This window comes from Diplotaxodon limnothrissa, linkage group LG7 (genome assembly GCF_057381915.1).
Source record: "Diplotaxodon limnothrissa isolate DT_005_m linkage group LG7, D_limnothrissa_male_GT1.1, whole genome shotgun sequence".
NCBI lineage: Eukaryota > Metazoa > Chordata > Actinopteri > Cichliformes > Cichlidae > Diplotaxodon > Diplotaxodon limnothrissa.
In genome coordinates this window covers 20,992,698-21,011,295 of record NC_140602.1, presented here as the reverse complement: position 1 = coordinate 21,011,295, position 18,598 = coordinate 20,992,698, and the positions used below count along the sequence as shown (strand labels likewise).

At 40.6% G+C, this 18,598-nt stretch overlaps 1 protein-coding gene across 1 annotated transcript in view; it reads left to right on the top strand.

Annotated features, from left to right (window-relative positions):
• Nucleotides 1-5,318: 5,318 nt before the first annotated feature.
• peak1 (pseudopodium-enriched atypical kinase 1) overlaps nucleotides 5,319-18,598 on the top strand; it is a 121,851-nt gene continuing 108,571 nt past the window's right edge. Inside the window, exon 1 of the mRNA XM_085359425.1 lies at nucleotides 5,319-5,523. The gene's annotated coding sequence lies outside the window, so the exon portion shown is untranslated. The remainder of the gene's footprint in view (nucleotides 5,524-18,598) is intronic.

Sequence of the window (18,598 nt, the reverse complement as noted above, 5' to 3'; positions counted from 1 at the left end):
GAAAGAACTTTGTTAATCCTAATGCAAACACAAGTGTCACTGAAATCTTTCTCCTGTTTTCCAATAATATCATGAAAGTATTATCATTATAATAATATTAAGAGGCTATAGCTGCTTAAATTTTAATGCAAGTCTCTAAAAGCTCTGCATACATTATTTTGTTTACATTATTAGGTCTTGCAGTTCAGAATGAATGTAGAAAGTCTATAAACTGAATTTCTGTCTTCAGGTGTCCCACAGTCGTTTTGTGGTGTTTAAACACTATCCTTTACCCACTGTGGCATTGTGGTATATCAAGTCATTGTTGTCTTCCCTTTGCCCTCTAGGTTCAAGAGCAGTTCATCTTCTTTCAAGGGCGTTTGCATTTTTGGCTGCATTCATTCTTCAGAAAGTTACAACAGGGAAATGCCACAATAACGTGATGCTGCCACCACCATGCTTTACTGCTGGGGACTTCATTATCCAGATAAAGAGCACTGCCTGGATGTAGCTAGACTCTGCTTGGAGTTCAGTTCGGTAGAGTTTTTGTCTCAGACCTGATAATTACTGAGGCCAGAGTGCTTCTGGGAATACTCTGTGCCTTATTTAATTATATCCAACCCATTAATTCGCTACAGTTGCACACTAATCAAGTTGTAGACACATCTGTGGGATAATTAGGCAAGCAGGATGCCTCTGATCACACTTGGAGTGCTCCATCAAGGAGTGAATATGTCTCTCAGTTTTTGATTTTAGATTTTAAAATAACAAATGCAGTATTTAGAAAAAGAACTTCTTTTTGTCCTTAAATTGTGATTAGTGGGCAAGTGGAAAACAGACAACAAGTCAGAGTTCTGAATAATTTTTTTGTTTACCTGCTGCATAACGCCGACTCTGTCAGATGTGAAGACACTCATTCTTTAGACGACTGTAGATGGTAAAGCAGCTGGTTTTATTACTCTGGATCTTTGACTTTGGCATTGTCTAAAAGCCTAGATTTTAGTAGGTGTACTGTACACATAAAACCAAGAAGCTAATCTGCTATAATCTACTTGGCTGGCACCTAAGCCTATTTACTTGCAGCTGATATGTGAAGTCAAAAAGATTTGGATTGCTGAAGCGAACTGAGCAGATCTGTTGTAATTTGCAGAGAGAGAGATACAATTACATTGCAATCTGCAGCACATTCACGGGCAATGGCTCACATCTGTATCGCGTTTGTGAATTTACCCTCTCATAATCATATTAAGCCGCAGGAGAAGGCTGTGCCATAAATCCTTTTTAGTAAAACACTTCTATATTGCGATTTTTATAGAAATTGAACGCAAGTGTTTCTGTTCTCTGATGATAGGCTGGCCTGGATATGAAGTCTAAAGTTGCTAAGTTAGTGCTATATTAGCTTTTGACTTTACATTGTGAGCCCTTCCTGTTTCCTTTCACTGATGCCCGTTTCCTTTTGTGACAACTGACACTTCCTCTTCATAATGTATCATAGCAGCACAGCCAACATTTTTCCGAACAGATGTCCTGTTCCCAGAGACAGTATGTCATTTCATACAGTGAACTAGTGAGCTGCTGACCACTGCATTGCAAAAGTCCAGCTCCCGGCTCCTGTACACTATACAGCACTGGTGAAGAGACCTCTGGAAACAGGTCATTGTGAAAGTCTGACATTTTACAGCCCAGAAGCCGATCAAACGCCAGCTTTTGGGGGTAATATTTACTGTTAAAGACCTTATGTTGTTTATGCACATAAGCAATCTGTACATTAACCTGACTATGACTAATGTGATGTTAGAATAAACGTGTTCACAGTGACCATGTTAAGGTACTGATGCTTAGCAGATTCTGTTTCCAGATAACATTTGCAAACTGGAATATAACCTGATCCCAGCTGATTGCAGGTTTCTACAAGTGCTAGAGGAGAATTCAGGATCGCGCAAGATAAAACAATGTTTACAAAATTTGAACCCTGAGATTTCCCAGTTGTCAAGTGAAAAGCTTGAGCTGCTGGTGGTGATAGATAAATAGACTCATGGTACCCCAAAGTTACCGTCTACCTATCCATCCATTTAACAGCAGGGTCTTCCTTTATGAGTTCTCCAGTATAGCTTTGGTCTTCTCTTCAGTCCTCTCCTTGCTGAAAACCCCCCCAAAGAGATAACTCGGGAAACATCCACATTCCCACCTCACTTGGCTTCAGCTTCAGCCCTGTTGACCCACGTGTACATTCACGCCTGTTAGCGTCAACAAACATGATCAACTGATTCGCAATGCCAAATACTACGGGTGAGAAACTTTATCTTACAGAGCTCTGTTAACATTGAGATCTCATATGTTATTAGAGTTGCTTGACTTTTTAGCTTCGAGGATCACCATCAGTGTGTGCAGTAGGTCATAAGCTCATTTGTATAATGAGCTTAACTACAGCTTTTTTTTCTCTCTTTGATATTAGGCCAAAGCTGTAAAAACAACAAGGAAAAGGAATACACTGCAGACGGTAGCGGCTCCTGTGATGCCTTGTTATCACGTTTTCCCTTGAGGTTCACATGTTGCCCTCTTACTTCCAAGCAGCCAGTCTGCCTTGTGTGATAACCTCTGTTTTAGGACATGACAGAATTGTTGGGACAGATAAGCAGCACTTCGGTCCCTCGTGACGTCTCTTTTTGCCCTCTTCTTGCCACGCCGTCATCACACCCAGTCTTTTGTCTTAACAGAGAAACACCCGGTGGAATACAAAACAATTAAATAAAAAAAAGTCTTCTTCCTCAGCGGGGCAGTGCCTGCATCGCTGGCCGGTATCCAGGCGGTAGAATGGTTGACATTAGGAGAGAGGAGCAGAGAGCCACTGATCCTGGACCAAAAGGAGGGGGGAGTGACTCACAGGAGAGAGGATGAGTCAGGCGTCATGTGCTGAACTGGCACTTGACGCTCTCAGTGTCCTGAATGGCTTCTGTTCCCATAATAACATGCACTATTATGGTCAGATTGAGCCTACCTTTTGTCAGTCAGTCAGGCTTGAGCTAAGCTGGTGTTGGCTTAATTACACGAGCTGGTATGCATTTATGGAAATGCTTGTATGCACTGCCTTACTTCTAATACTACTCATTATCTTTAAACGGGCTCAGATGATCAAACCGGTTCATTGGCATCACTTTTATGTTCGGCTGCTGATTTCCCAGATTGGAGATTAAGATCTTTTATTATGGTCAGCTGCAGAGCAGCTTCTTTGCAGCTGTGGTCTCGGTCATCTTGTGCCAAAAAAAGTTGAACCGACGCATTCTGTAAGGTCTGTTTCTGATCTGCTGATGCAGATTCTCATTATGTCTGGAAGTAGGAGGTTTACAGTAACGGGGGATGGATAACACCTCAAATTTCAAAGGAAGTTTTTCTGGAGGGTTTACTTGAATAACACATTATAACGAGCAAACGTATGAGACAGAAATGTAGCAAGATAAATGGTGTCTGAGGTTCACAGCGATGATGGATGTTCTCCTGTGTGGTCTGTCAGCTTCTCTTAGTTCCATAATAGGGAAAAAAGTTGCATGTCAGTTTTCTGCTGCTTTATTATCAGGGACAGTGCACTTACTTTCAATGAGTCAGTCCAAACTTCACCGCTTTTCTTTTGCCGACCCTGACTCACATCTCCCTGTCTCTGCCTCACTCTCTCATTGAACCCGGCTCCCACTCTGATGAAATGTTCTTTGCTTACAACATAAAAAGCTGTCCAAAAAATATAGAAGTGTCTCTTTTTTTTCTTGCATTTAGACACTTTTGAGCCGCATGTGACTGCGATACCAAAATAGTTTTTGTAATTTTACAGGCTCATATTCTTCAAATTACTCAGACAAGCATGGCACTCATAGAGAAGGTCTGGGGCAACAAAGGATGAAACAATGCCGCTTCATTGTATTTATTTAATTGGAGAAGGACAAAGTGACTCTGCACGTGCAAAAAGAAGAAAATCAGAGTCATCCTTCCGCTTCCTTTTATCCATCATTCATTCATACTCACTCTCCTCCAGCCCTGGAAAGTCCTTGGCCTCGGTGCCCAGGACCTGGGCAGTAAGGAGGAGGAAACAATGCCTGGAATGTGATGAGGAAAAAAAAAACTTGAGTCATTTCCACATGTCAACTTCTGGCTCAGTTCCTCCTCCTCTTCCCAAGTATGTTGCCTTCAGGTTCTCCTCTTATTCCCAAATTCTCTGGTAGAATATGTGATCTGTACTATTAGACCAAGGTTGCTGCCACCCAGGATATTATTTATGTGTTATGTTAATTGACCGTTTTTCCTCCAAGGTGAAACCGAAGCCACAGATGTTACCCCCTGTCAAAACCCTATTTCCTTTCTGTTAGGCACAAACCAAAACCCTTAATCTGTAATCTATCACACCAAAGTTTGATACTCTAACCTAAACACACACACACACACTTGGTTGCCAAGTGTACAAACTGTTAGAAAAAAATGACACATTTTTCCTTACATGTGGTTTCATATCTGTTTAGTTTTTAACACTCAGTTGGCTGTGGGGGCCTGAAGGCAGCGGGAGGAGGGGATTTCTTTTTTTCCATTGGTCACCATCCCTTAAGAGAAGCATGACGTCAACAAAAGACTCAATAACTGCACTCAACGCGTTTCAATAACTATTACACACAAACAGACATATGCACACATGTGCATACACACACGCACGCATGCACTCGGGGCGCCTTTGAATCCATCTGTTTGCCTCCTCCTTTCAAACTGTCGTTCCAAGACAGATGAGGTTTTGAATAATTAGTTTTTGATTATGAAGTATTGGAAATGAATTTGTGCTTTGAAGTGTAACGTCATAATTTACCGTCACCGATAATGACCGTGTTTGCCATTAACAGAAAGGACATGGCGCTGTACAAATGTCACAACAGTAGCACTTCAAATAATGTATGAGAATAGACTCGCAGAGTGCATCGGTGTTTTTTTTTATCGCTTTACTGAAAATAACTCTTTCAGTTCACATATAGTGAAGTCGCTCAGTATTCAGATAACCTTTATTTTAAATGCACGCACTCGATATAGAAATGGTAAAAGTAAAGTCAGATTTCCTGAAGACTACATATGTGTATTTGGGTTAAGCTAAACACAAACCGCAAGGGCAGATAAAACCTTTACCCAGTCGCTAACACACTACTCTGTGTGCATCTGTACTACCTTGTCACAGCGCACGGACCTGTTTATCTCTTACGGCCACTTTTCCCACTTCGGCGTCTCTCCTGCAAACTGCGCGTTCACGCGCTTCTCAGGCCAGCCCAGTATCCCGGGCGCTCGCTCCCGCGCCAGGCTGGTGGAAAAAACTGCAGCGGCTGTTGCTGGAGCCACGCAGAGAGGAGCGGTGTGGGAGAAATCACGGGCACTGGCAAGAGTTGAGCGGCACACACTCACACAGTCGCACAACACAGGCAGATTTTGTCGTTATTCCTGCCGAGGGCGACGCTGTCAGAAGCGGGGTTCATGGCTGCCAAGAAGTGATAGTATCGACGAGGAGCTCTTCGCCGTTCAAAAAAGGTATGGAAAAGTTAGCTATGGGTTCATTTTTCGCCCCCCTTCGCAAAATTGAAAGTGTCTCAGCCACAAGTCTCGCTAGTTTCTTGCGGCTGCCCAAGTTCCAGGTTGTCAGCGAAGGTATGTCGTGTCTTTGAGGAGGGAAAACCCCCCAAAAACTAGCGGTTCCGTGTTGTAATGTCAGATTTGTGCAGGATAGAGATGTGAGGAGAAGCCAGCGGAGAAGTTTGCTAGCCGTGCTCGGCTTCAGCGAACTGAGAGCTAATCAGTGACTGCGTGCTGACTTTGTAACATAGCTGCTGCTGCTGTCATAAGTTGAGTGAGTGAAGGCTGAAGTGGAGGGCTACAGATCAGTTTGTTTAAGAACAAACGCACAAACAAAAAGATGCCACTCGTGTGTGGTTTTGCGTACACCTGGTGTGGAATTGAGCCCATCCCCAAAACACAGCTTGGCCGTGTTTGCAGAACAGGATAGGCAGAGCTTAACTTTAAACTGCTGACCAAACAGGGGTCCAGGGAACACCAGGGGTCTTTTAGTGGGGAGTGGGAGATGGGATCGTGTGTGTGCGTGTGAGAGAGAGCGAGGGAGAAAGAGAGAGAGAAGTCACCACCCTGAATGGGGATAACAAACACAGTGGAAAGAGGATGTTTCGCTATTCTCAGCACTGTTACTTTCCTCCCCGCCGAACACTCGTGCATTTATGTGCAGATTATATGCAACAAAACTAAAAAAAGAAATCAACTTTCTGTCACATGCATGTAGTGCCCCTATAGATTGTACTGTTTTAATGCATAAACTGCATGTATTTAAAGATCACCTCCTGGTTGTTTGGAGTGAGTGGGTTGCTAGAGTCCTCCTTGCAATACTGATAAACAGGTGTTGGTTCACCAGTTTGTGTGTCATTCTTCCCACTCAGAGATTCAACTGATTGTTAACACTGGGCTTCATGATCACATGATCATCTTACCAAAAAAACAAAAACAAAAGAAAGAAAAGAGAATCCGATCCTCCTGTATCCCACTCAACTAGTCATTTAAATCAAACCCAACAGTGGGACCTGTGTTGCAAAATAGATGCTGTTGTCCTGCATTTCACTGGGACTGCTTTTCAAATGCATCTGTTTGTTGTGTCAGCTTGTTTTTTTCTGTTTTGTTTCTTTAATATGGCCTAATCACAAGGCTGAAATTATGATCTACAGCTTTAAATATAATACAGAATTCACCACTAGTGTTGTGAAAACCTTCCTTAAATTGCTACCTAAAAACTGAGCTCGAGCACCCTTTTTTAAAAAAAGTGATACTTTTGCCTTCCATCTGTCGAGCCAGGCGTGTTATCTGTAGTCAACTGTCTGTCCCGTTGTTTTTGAAGATCGTCATGGATTCTGCGTTACTTTTAAAGAGGAGGAAAAACAAGAATTGCCAGATTTCTTAAAATACCCTTTACTTTGGTCTAATTAAGTATTAATTGGTCTGGTGTTTTTGTTTTGATTTTTTTTTATCGCTGATTGTAAAAGTAAAACTTTCTTCTGTTTCAGTGTTACGAGTCACTGCCAGCAAAAGTTGACAGAAGCGGACGCTGAGCTCTTGATAAACGAGCTCTGCTTTGTGCGTTCATGTGGGATTGAGGTTGTCGGTCCTTGTTTTTGCTTGCTCCTTTCTTTTGTTTTGATTACAATGTCAACAAAGGTGGGCATCTGGGATTGTTACCTCACCCGGTGGAGGCAGACGAGAGGGAGGCCAAGTTGCCGATCTCAGATTTCCCTTCTGATAAGTGCCCTGTGGATGCTTATCCCCCGTCCTGAAGTGTGCGAACACAAAAATTGTTGGATTGTTTGCAGTATCTCAGAGTTGCAAACATACCTGACATTCTTTGTGGTGAGCAACAAGAAGATAGTGTTTTCTCTGGTTGACAGAGCTGCAAGAGGTTTTATGATTCGCTGTTTGACTGATGGAGGTGCAGTCTGGCAGTAGGGCTATATGCTGAGGTGATTGGAGCAAGATATAATAGCATTTTCTTTCTTCTTTTTTTTTTTTTTTTTTGCCTTTGACCTTGCTGTTTGCCCATCACAGATTGTCAGGTGTGGTGCTGATCTATGCTACCAAACTGTAAATGATATAAATGGGATCTAAATGACCTTTTACGTTACACTGGGCTCCTTTTTGTAAATGCCTTGGATGATGCGTTGGCTCGGAGACATGTCTCAGAATCTTTTTGTGTTGTGAACTGGAATGAAAGTTGTCTTTGTTAGCTGGTTAGTTCAGTGACCCAGAGTTTTGCCTGAACTGGGCGTCATTCCTATTTGTTTGTCAAATACTATTTGTTTGGGGTTTTTTTTTTAAAAAGTGGATCCTGGTACAGTTTTTTTTCTCAATAAATAAAACAGCCTGTGGATTTCCAAAAAAAAAGTTGTTGTATGAAAACTTAACAGTGCAAACTTTAGTCAGGTGTAACCAAGAATATGACTCAGATAGGGCTGCCACAAACGATTATTTTGATAGTCGACTAGTCACCGATTATTTATGCGATTAGTCGACTAATCAGATCATCATCCACTGGACATAAAACTACAGCTTATTGCACCAGCAGCATCTGCTCTTATATAACTATCATTAGCTTACAGCTTTAAGCTTTTAAGGTGCTAACTAAAAATAAAGACAAGATGATAGTTTATTCAATTTTAATGAAATTTGCAGATTGTTTCGGTAAAGTTTAATAAACTCCTTGCTATCTAAAATATAACAGGACACCGGAGTATATTCTCCAGCATCTCACACTTCTGATAATCAGCTGTCTGCTTGACGTTTATTCAGCTGTGTAAAAACTATAACTTTAATCTCAGCCAAACCGATTTACTCAGGAACAAATAAAATACTAAAAAAAAGCCAAACAATAACATTTTTAATTTATCTAAGTGACTCATATATATTTAACCTGAGTCGCGAAAGACGGCGGTGGGTTTGAAAACAATTTGCCGGGAGTCCGGTGTTCTCACGGCGCTAGTGACCTAGCCCCCGGCTAGCTATCGAGCTAGTGGGTAACAGACGTCTCCGAAAACGTCGGAGCGCTTTTGAAAATATGTGGTGTCCTGATAAACTGAGCAGATATTTGAGGTTTACACAGCTACATTCTCGCCTGAAAATATGTTAAACGTTTATTTTGTGACCCAGAAAGAATAATAAGAGTAATATTAAAACTAACTCGCTACCGCCATTGTTGGAAACTAAGCTGGGCCGCGCTATGAATTCTGGGACACAGCTGCTTCTTCTTCTTCGGGGTTTAACGGCAGCTGGCATCCTTGTACATGCTGTGCTGCCATCTTCTGTTTCAGTCCGTTATTACACTCTTAAATCCTGCTATTATTCCTGCGTCTTTTGCGATCTTACAAAGCTTCAAACGACACGTCGACTATTAAATCAGTCGTCGACGATTTTGATAGTCGACGTAATCGTGACTAGTCGACAAATCGTGGCAGCCCTAGACTCAGAATGGCTGAAGAATCTTCATCAGTAGATTATGTAAATGGTAAATGGCCTGTATTTATATAGCGCTTTACTAGTCCCTAAGGACCCCAAAGCACTTTACATATCCAGTCATCCACCCATTCACGCACACATTCACACACTGTATGTGCTGCCTGATTGTTCATTTCACGGGGTCAGTAATATTATCCCTCTGGATAGGAAGTTTACAGTGTTGTTTTTTGAATGTTTTATGAAATTGAAAACATACAAACAGGATTTCGCTCTCCATAAATTACTGTAGTTTGAGCTAATGAGCTTTGTGTTTAAACATCCTTACTCTGGTACAGAGCAGCGTGACAGCGCTGAACACATTAAAGTAAAATATGTTATGGATTAATCTGAGTCTCATGACGAGGTCGCTATATTGATGAAGCTTTATTGATGTCAGTGCCTGGTGCCTAATGTTGGATATTATTCGAAAAAAGTCAGTTTATTACACATTACTTGTTACTTACACAGGTGCTACATTACTCTGGTGTTACTTCATAGCACGTCCTGAGATACACTGCTGCATAATTGCAATATTACCTATACCGTAATGAGGTTTTTCATATTTAAGTGAAAACACAAAGTCGAACAGCAAATCAATATGGGAGTGCCCATGTTGTGTCCAGTTGGAGCATATGGGTTTAGGATTGGAATTTTTAAACTCAATTAGCTGTGTGCACAAAATTTAGATGTCTGAGCAGTAAGAAAATAACTTGCTTACAGTCCCACAGCTTTCTTATTCTTCCTGCTGATCGCTCATTTCTTTCTGCCTCTGTCTACCTCGAGGTTCTGTACGATTTTGTTAGTGCATCCCACTCTGCTGCAGCTTTTAGGCATTTATCAGCCAGAATTGACACGGAGGCACATTTATGCAATACAAAGTCGTTTTCCTCCGGTGTGGGTAGGACTTAATTGAGCTCAAGTATTTTCTGGCAACTTGATCTTTTAGTGCTGCTGTTTGGAGGTTATTGAAGTGCGTTACGTGGGACTGCATGGTTAAGTCAGTGTTAGAGATTTGCAGTATGCATCATCCTTGCTTAACTGCAGAAAACCCGTCATGAATTGAAAGTTATTCTCACACCCTTAGTCTGTCATTTCATTAGAACCTGTGTTTGTTTTTGTTTCAGTTTACAAGAAATAATGCTGATAATTGGTGTTATTATGAAGGTGTTTGCTTTGCAGAAAATTCAGCAACCTAAAAAAAGGTCATTTCTCAGATGGTAGAAGGTATAAGTATGACTGGACCGAAACAAATCTGTCAAGGATGTGTCATGTGACACCATGACCTTTGATCCTTGACCCCTGAGCTTGCTCTGGGACAAAGGTTTAGCAAGGTAACAGGTGTGACCCAGGGGTTATGAGATGTACACACATACAGCTGCTCAAAGGCATTCCTGTTGTATAAAAGTAGCAGTGGTACCAGATTCAGATCTTATTACTGCAGCTTTTAACCTGGATTTTACGTCAAAGTGAGGTTTATATTTTATGTCTTTCACTCTCTATCAGGTTCATCTTTGCATTCCTGATATACGTTGAGATTGGGGGCAGTAGGCTTTTGACTTAAGTACTTTAAACTCCTTGTCGTTCATGTGAATATTTACTTTATTGCCATTTTGTACTTCAGTGCCACTACAGTTACTTTGGATTGATGATGAGCAGTTAGTGCAGTCCAGCGCAAATATAGCTACAATGGTGAAAGATTTACTCATGTATCAGTATTAATAATGATACAGTCTATCAGTGATTGGGACTATTTTCCTGCATTGATTATCTTTATACAGATTACCATAAGGATGTAAATATTTTTTTTCTCATAAGTAATTTTGCTTAGTACTTTCTTGTAGACAGGCACACCATGAAGGAGTAGTTGTTATACTATTTCTGAGCCTGCTTACAAGATCCACATGTGCTTTGCAGTGACTGTGCTCTGCGGTCACATGGATGGCACATGGATGCCCCCACAGTACCTCTGTGACCAAAGTTGAGCCTCACACAATGGATCTGGAAACCCCCACCACTGTCGTTAACATTTATTTCAATATTCCACACTCAGTTGTCCATGCATTCACAAGTAAAGGCCTGGCTGTACTTAGCTTGTGATTTGAAGCACACAGAATTTATGGGAAAAACATCAGTATCAGAATGAGAATCAGTGACATTCTCAGGATTTCATACTGGTAACATTTTAGTATACAATGTGTGTAGTTCATCTAATTCCTGGAAAAGAACAAAACGCAAACTTGAAACAACTAATGTAATTCTTCTCTATGCTGCTAACTTAGAAGTCCAACACACATTACAGGCAGCTGTGGTGAAGTTAGCCTGGCAACAGTCGAGTAATGGAGCCATGAAGCAGTCACGCTTCCTGTGACCGGGCATGTGTAGTGTTTGTTGTGGACACAATCAAGAAAACTAGTTGAAAGTACATGTTGCTACCAGGATTGCATGGACTGAAGTTTAGCCAGTTGACAGAAACAATGTAGTTTTATATCTTTGTTTTTTTTTTTGGTCAAAATGTATTATTTCAGTATAAGTAGCAAACTTGTTTAAAATTCACACGTACCTCTTTTTTTATTTTTTTATTTATTAAATGCCACAGTCCTTGTTCACCTTGTTACATTGTGAGGCATTTGGCCATGTTGATGTTTCACAGCAAAAACACTCCTGATTTTAGAAGGTCATTGGATCCTGATAAAGTGCAGTGTGGGCTAGAAGCCATCTCCAAATCTTCAGCTCTGTCTATGATCGAGGCAAAGCTGGAGCCCGATTGTGTTTTGTTTGGGAAGTCTGGTCTCGGTGTAATTCATGCTGGCAGCTCCAGGTCGCGACTTCTTCTGAGTACATTTTGCAGCTATCAGGCAATAACACTGCGCTTACCAAAAGTCAGTGTAATGTCATCCAAGTCATCCAGGTAGGAAAATGTCAGAAGAAGTTCAAATGAATTTACTGGATGAACGGCAGAACTATTGTTATTGTTGACTATTGTTATTTTTTTTTGTCATTCATGAAATCAGAGATATTTCATGTATTCAGTAATTCAGTGTTAGTAGCTGGAAATACAACTGACATTTTTCAGTTTTTTTCTCTGATTTCTGTGACCTGACATGTCATCATTCCAGTTGGCTCAAGTGTCACCACTTTTTGAGTCAGTGCTGGGAACACTGTGGATAATTAAGATCACAGCAGCATTTGGATCGTATGTCAGCCACAAGGCTTCTACTTCTGCCTGGGTGTTGGATCATTTAGAAATGGGACATTCAAGTCTCACCCACAGCCAATTTGTGTGGGTCTGTGTGAAAGTTGGTGTCCTCATACATGTGTTATTTATGTGCTCAAACGTGCATTAAAGCAGTGGGACAAAGCCTTAAAAAAGCTAATAAGATTTGTTTCTGTGTTGGGCCTCAATCCAAATACCTAGCAAAATCTGCTCCAGGATTTATTATTCAAACGGTAATTCGCAATGTTAATGTTGCTAATCTTTACTGCACTGGCTTTGTTTTCTATTTTGAGGTCCCATTCACTCACTGTTGAAATGTTTAGTTTAACCTTTAGAAGAATGTTGACTTTGCAAACATTTGTGATTATCTGGGAAATTCAAGGCTGTGGCTTTGTTGATAAGCTGTTAGCTCAAGTGCTGACCTTGAGAATGTAAGTCTAACGAGCTATCAGCCGAGCTTGTGTTATTATAAAGCGGTGGTGCATATAAAATAGATTTCACCAACATCGATGTTTGCTTGTTTTACAGACGCACATTACTTGCATTTTTTAATTCATCCATTAGACGAGTAACATGAGACAGGAGCAATCAGACAAAGAGTTTACTGTAGACTTTCCTATTATATTAAGTTATGACCCATATAACTTTGGCCTAAAACATAATGCTGCTGCTCGCCCCGTGTCAAACTTTGCCCTTTCGCTAAAGTGTGTCATTCAAAAGTGTGTCTCCTCTTCACAGAGCAGCAAATGTTTGGCTTTTTAGTACATCCCAAACTGGCTTATTGGGCTAAAGCTGCTCCACCAGTGATTTAATGGTGTCAGATATTCTCCTTTTGATCTCACTAGTGAGTGTGAGATAGACTATTCCTGTCATCATCATCATCATCATCATCATTGTCTTGTTGGGTCCATAAAACCAGGGCTAGTGGTGACGTAAAGCCCCTTTTATTATTGACGTCTTCCAGACCTTTCACCGGTTCGACTGCTTGTAAAAACTAATGCAGGGCCTCATTAATGTCTAGTTAACAGCTGATTGATGTGCGTCATGTCAAATATTACATTAGCTATTGCTTTTGGTGGTTAGTGGAAAGTGGATGGATGATAATTGAGCAGTATGGAGGCTGAAAGCTATACCCGTTTTGATTTTAAATTCACTCCTGTGTGTCAGATAGCGCTAGGCTGGAGGGTAGTGCCATTTACATTGGCAAGAAGTTTGGGAACCCTTTGGAATTACCACGTATTTCTGCAGTGATTATGGGATTATATGGACCAGCAACCATGTCTTGATACTGGTGACTGGTTGACCACGTTCATCTTTGTGTTATATACTAACTGGGCTATATTAAGTCAGAGAAATGTGCTTGCTGTCACATGCACTTTTTGTTTAAAGTGTAATAATAAAGGAAATGCTGAGAAACAAACCAGGAAGCTCAATAAAGTATTCTTTAAACTTCTTTGCTGTCTTAGCTCCTTATGCCTCCCTCACTGTGAGAACTAACACAAATTGCTGCCTAAGGCTGGGACGGAAGACGGCCAAATAAAAGCTAACAATATGTAGAGGGAGATCAAAATCAGGGCGAATCTGGTTTCCAATTTCATTTAGAAGCTGAGTGCCTCCAGGCTCGGTCCCACAGTTCTGCATTTCTGGTGATTAAATCTGAGATGAATTATAGCGCTGGCTTTGGCAATCTCACAATTCAGTTCAGGTTCTCTGTGTGACGATTAAATCCGGAAATGTAAATTTATTCTCCCTCCAGTTCTCATGATGTCGAATCATTCCTCTTCTTTGCTCACTGAGCTACAGGTTGCACTTAACTGACATTCAAGATTAGGGGTGGCAGGATGAAGGAAAGACACTCTGCCATATTCAGGTACTCTTTGATCATTGATCGAAGATCTTGATTAGGACTTTTTTTTTTTTTTTTTTTTTTTTTTCCGACACAGACTAATAGACTAAGGGCTTTTTTTCTTCACCTCGCTAGAGTTCCTTGAATCTCTTTGTGTCACATATTTATTGTGCCAATAAATCAAAAATGCAGTCTGGCATTTGGCTTGTTTGAATGTGATCTATAAGATAGAAGATTGCTGGTGTTACTGCAAATTAGAGCAGGGCGATATGGCCAAAAATATTTATCACGATATATATTTGAAAATTTGCGATAACGATATAACTGACGATATAATTGATGCGAGACAAAATACAACTCCACAACATTACTAGCGCAAAAAGACAACCTTCCATTTATTTTCACTTAAACAAGAAGCTGGTTTTAATGTACATTAAAGCTTTATAAAAATGTAACAGTGCAAATGCAAATTCCTTGCTGAAAGTTTAACCAAAAGGCATTTCCAGTAGAAATGGGCTGACATATCCTGAGCATAACCATGTATAATATCCACTGAAGTCAAAAAGAGGTGCTTTGCAACATTAAACTGCAGTGTGCAGTACGTATTTTTCGGACCATAAGGTGCACGGGATTATAAGGCACATTAAGCGAAACAAAGCAGTCAGATAAATCAAACTTTATTAAACTCATTCTTCTTGCTTCCTCCACTTTTGTACCATTGATTCATTAATGTTGAATTTTCTGGCAGCTGCTCTATTCCCATGTTGTTGCAGTATATTAATGACTAACCTCGTATTGTGGATGGATTATCTCAGTTGTTCTCCTGACTGAAGTTTGGTCCGTTTACAGCATCCTGCCATGCGATTGCATTTGTCTCTAACCATGAAGAACCTTCACGTTAACTTTTATAAGTGGAAAAGTGTTAGTGTTTGTCCTCCAGCTTCACTGTTTATGTTATGCTAACATAGCTGTGTCGCTAGCGATCACGTAGCACATCATTATATACCAGCTAGCCCAACTTCAGTAACCCTACAAACGTCACTGCTGTTTAGTTTCCTGCCTTCATTTATGTTGGAAGTGATAGCAGAGCTGTACGTTTGATTTTTTTTCAGAAATCTCTCAGTCAGAACATGCTATATCATGCTTAGGTAACTAGCGAAACTAGCGAGCTAACTTCCGCTAGCTTCCTGCTAACTTCTAACTCCGTTAAATGTAATAACTTTTGTTTTCATGGATGCCTGGAAGTTAAACTTTATAGTTACACCTGGTAAAGCAGCAATGCTGATCGTTTTATTAAAGATGAAAGAATTTAGACAGTTTTTAACTCTCAGTGATGCTGCAGTGTTGTTTGACCTGAAGCATACGGAGTTTAGGACCCAGATTACTCCCAGATTTAAGAGCATCTTAGTCCGACAAATATGACAATAACAACGGCCGCTTGCATGTTCTGCAAAAAAAAGTGCTTTGTTGTGTATCTGACGGACAAACACCAAACCAGTTCCACATCACGGAAGTTGCACCATTTTTACAAACCAATTCTGGTTCATCTGTTTCACTCAACAATCGGCCATGTGCGTATGAAAACAAAGGCACTGCGCATGCGCGTTTTACTCCCATTCTATCGCGATATTTCATTTTCCTATCGTTGCCTAACATTATACCGGTATTACCGTGAACGGTATAATATGGCCCAGCCCTACTGCAAATATATCATTTTCCTCTTTCTGTCACCTACCTATAATAGGAAGGGTAATAAGGGGTAATGCCAATAACTGAAGTAAAGATGTTTTAAATGTAAACCTGACGTTCCTAACTATACAGACGTGCTCATACATCTGAGGTCGCCCTGCTCATGTGCGTGCTGTACACCTGCACACATTCTCGGCACAGTCATCATACATCTCTGGAGCAGGTGAACAATATCCCCTGCATCACCAGTGTTTCTCAGCGCCGGCTTTTGATCTAGGACAGTGTTGGCATCAGGCTGGCCTAGTGACTGCTTTAGGGGATTTGCTCTGACAGAGTTTTACACTGGACCAGCGTTACCGAACAGGGAAACAGAAAGCCCTCTGACAAAACCTGTCTAAGAGGAGGGGGAAAATGCTCTCTCTGTCTCCATGTCTGTAGTTTTCCTTTTTTTAAATGTTTTTTTTTTCATGTTGAATTTTGGAGAATAGCTCCAAGTTGTGTAGATTTAAAGGAAGTGTTACATGAGCTGTATTGAACTCCATATATGGCAGGATAATCTCCTCTTCGGGCATCAATCTGCGGTGATGTATCTGCACAAGTATTTGTTTGAGTTAGGACAAAGCCTCGGTGAGGGGTTGTAGCTGCAGCGATGCCAAAACAATTCTGGCCTGCTGGAATGTGTTGAGAGCACTTTTGGCCAGCCTTTAACCTCAGTAACTCTTGTGGACTCACCTTGCATCTCAAAATAACTTGCTCCACGTCGTGCTAAGATCTCTCAGACATAACTCGAGGCTCTTGGACTTGTTTACCATAGCAGTGAACCTGAAAGTTAACTTTTCAGGGTGAACTGCAGTTGGTTTTGTTGGATATCAAAAAGGCTGTCAGTGATACAGCTTTGCCTGTAGAAAGAAAAGTCTTATAAACGATGCTTTTTGATGCAGGGTTTTGCTGAGTTTCATAGTTGCTTTAAGGTGCTTCCTATTATTTAGTCTCATAAATGACAGATGAGACGAACTGGGGCTATGAGCGTGGTTCTTTACAAATCCACGCTATGTAATGGTTTCTTTTTCTAACATTGCAAATGCATTAAACCTTCTTTCAGCGTTCTAAATGCTTAACTAGGTCATCATGACTCAATTGTTCCCATTTAAATGTGAAATGTAGAAATTGTCTGTTTTTTATCTTTTGCTCTTACAGTCAGATGGGCTGTTTCTAATCTTGTTCTAATTCACTAATGAACCCGACTGACTTCAATATTTGTCTTCAGTTGCTTCGGCTTTAGCTGATTTGGGCTTTGGGAACATTGTGTTAAGTGCTGTCTTGAACTGTAGCGGGTGACTGAAATGTATGCTGGCAGTGTCGCGTTTCTACAATCTAATCACTGTTTTATTACTATTTTGTTCAGCATAGACCATCAAGGAGACTTAATGTCAGCGAACCCAATTTTCACATCATAAAGTGAATAGTGTAGAGTTGGCACATAAATTACTGGCAAAAATAGAGACCCATTTGGGTGTGGACGGTGTAGTAAAATTTATAGCTGGGCAGTTAATATGGCCAATATTACAGTATTGGTGAGATTTCAGTAACATGAAAATCACATTTGCTATCACATGAAATCGTAGAGTGAAGGTGGATAAACAGACACAGCCGCCTTATTAGGAGTATATGAAATATAAAGCACTTTAGTTACATCATAAAACAGAAATAAAATAACAACAACATGAAACCACATAACCAAAACAATAAAAACGATCTGTTCAGTGGTTTTGATAAAAGATTAAAAAAAAAAAGATTTTCATTATTTGGCATCCCGCTGCTGTTTTTACATGTAGTGATCATATAGCTTGTTGGCATTGATGTTTGCACTTATAGTGGCATAAATGATTCTGTGGGCAGGAGGAAAAACAAATGAAAGACATACAGCCTTGAATTAATTACCTTTATTGTAATTCGTGAACACAAGTGGACACGTTGTTAAATGTGTAAGATTACTTACTTGTCTCTCTTCTGCTGTTCTTGGAGTTTTTCACAGTGGATGGGGGCAAAAATAAGGAGATGTGATCAAGGAGCACAGTCGCATCAGTCAAAAATATCCTTCTGTTTTCTGTCATTTAATGTTGTCCATCAATCAGTATAGCCGCTCTACACAAAACATTAATTTCAAAGTGTCCTGAAGTCTGCGATGTGAACTTCTGATGCAGCACAGATATATTTAGGGGTGTGTGGGTGCGCAAGTTCAGAAGCGAGATAAAAGGAAGGCACAATTTATTATGATTGTCATAATAATGATAATGTCTGTTTAATGCATCAGTGTGGAGATGAGCTAAACATCGCCTTGACTGGCGAGCTGTTACTGCGCACATTGACCATCATCAATCAACGGCATCATCGTCCATCAGCACAACCCTAACATCCTGCATGTATTATACCGCAGTGCAGTAAATGTGAAATAAGCACCACAAACCACATCGAGAAGAATCATCATCATAGAGTTGAAGCAGCATTGGATTTATAGCAGGACCTTTGCAGTGGATGGTACTGTTTTTGACTCTGTAAACCTCGTAAAGTGGCGAGTGACCGCTCGCTCACAGGTCTGAGAAGTAGAAATTTTCAAATTAAGGTCAAGCTCGGTAGTAAAAGTTGGCTTTGGCCCATAAATGATTCATCTTTTGTCCTTCCTTAGTCCTGTGAGTTAAATCTACATTTGGACTGAACAGAAGAGCATTTCAAAAGCTGTGCACTTTACAGTGAGAAGAGCAATCGTACCTTATTCTGTCACCTGGCATTTCGTCGACGTTACACAACATTCACAA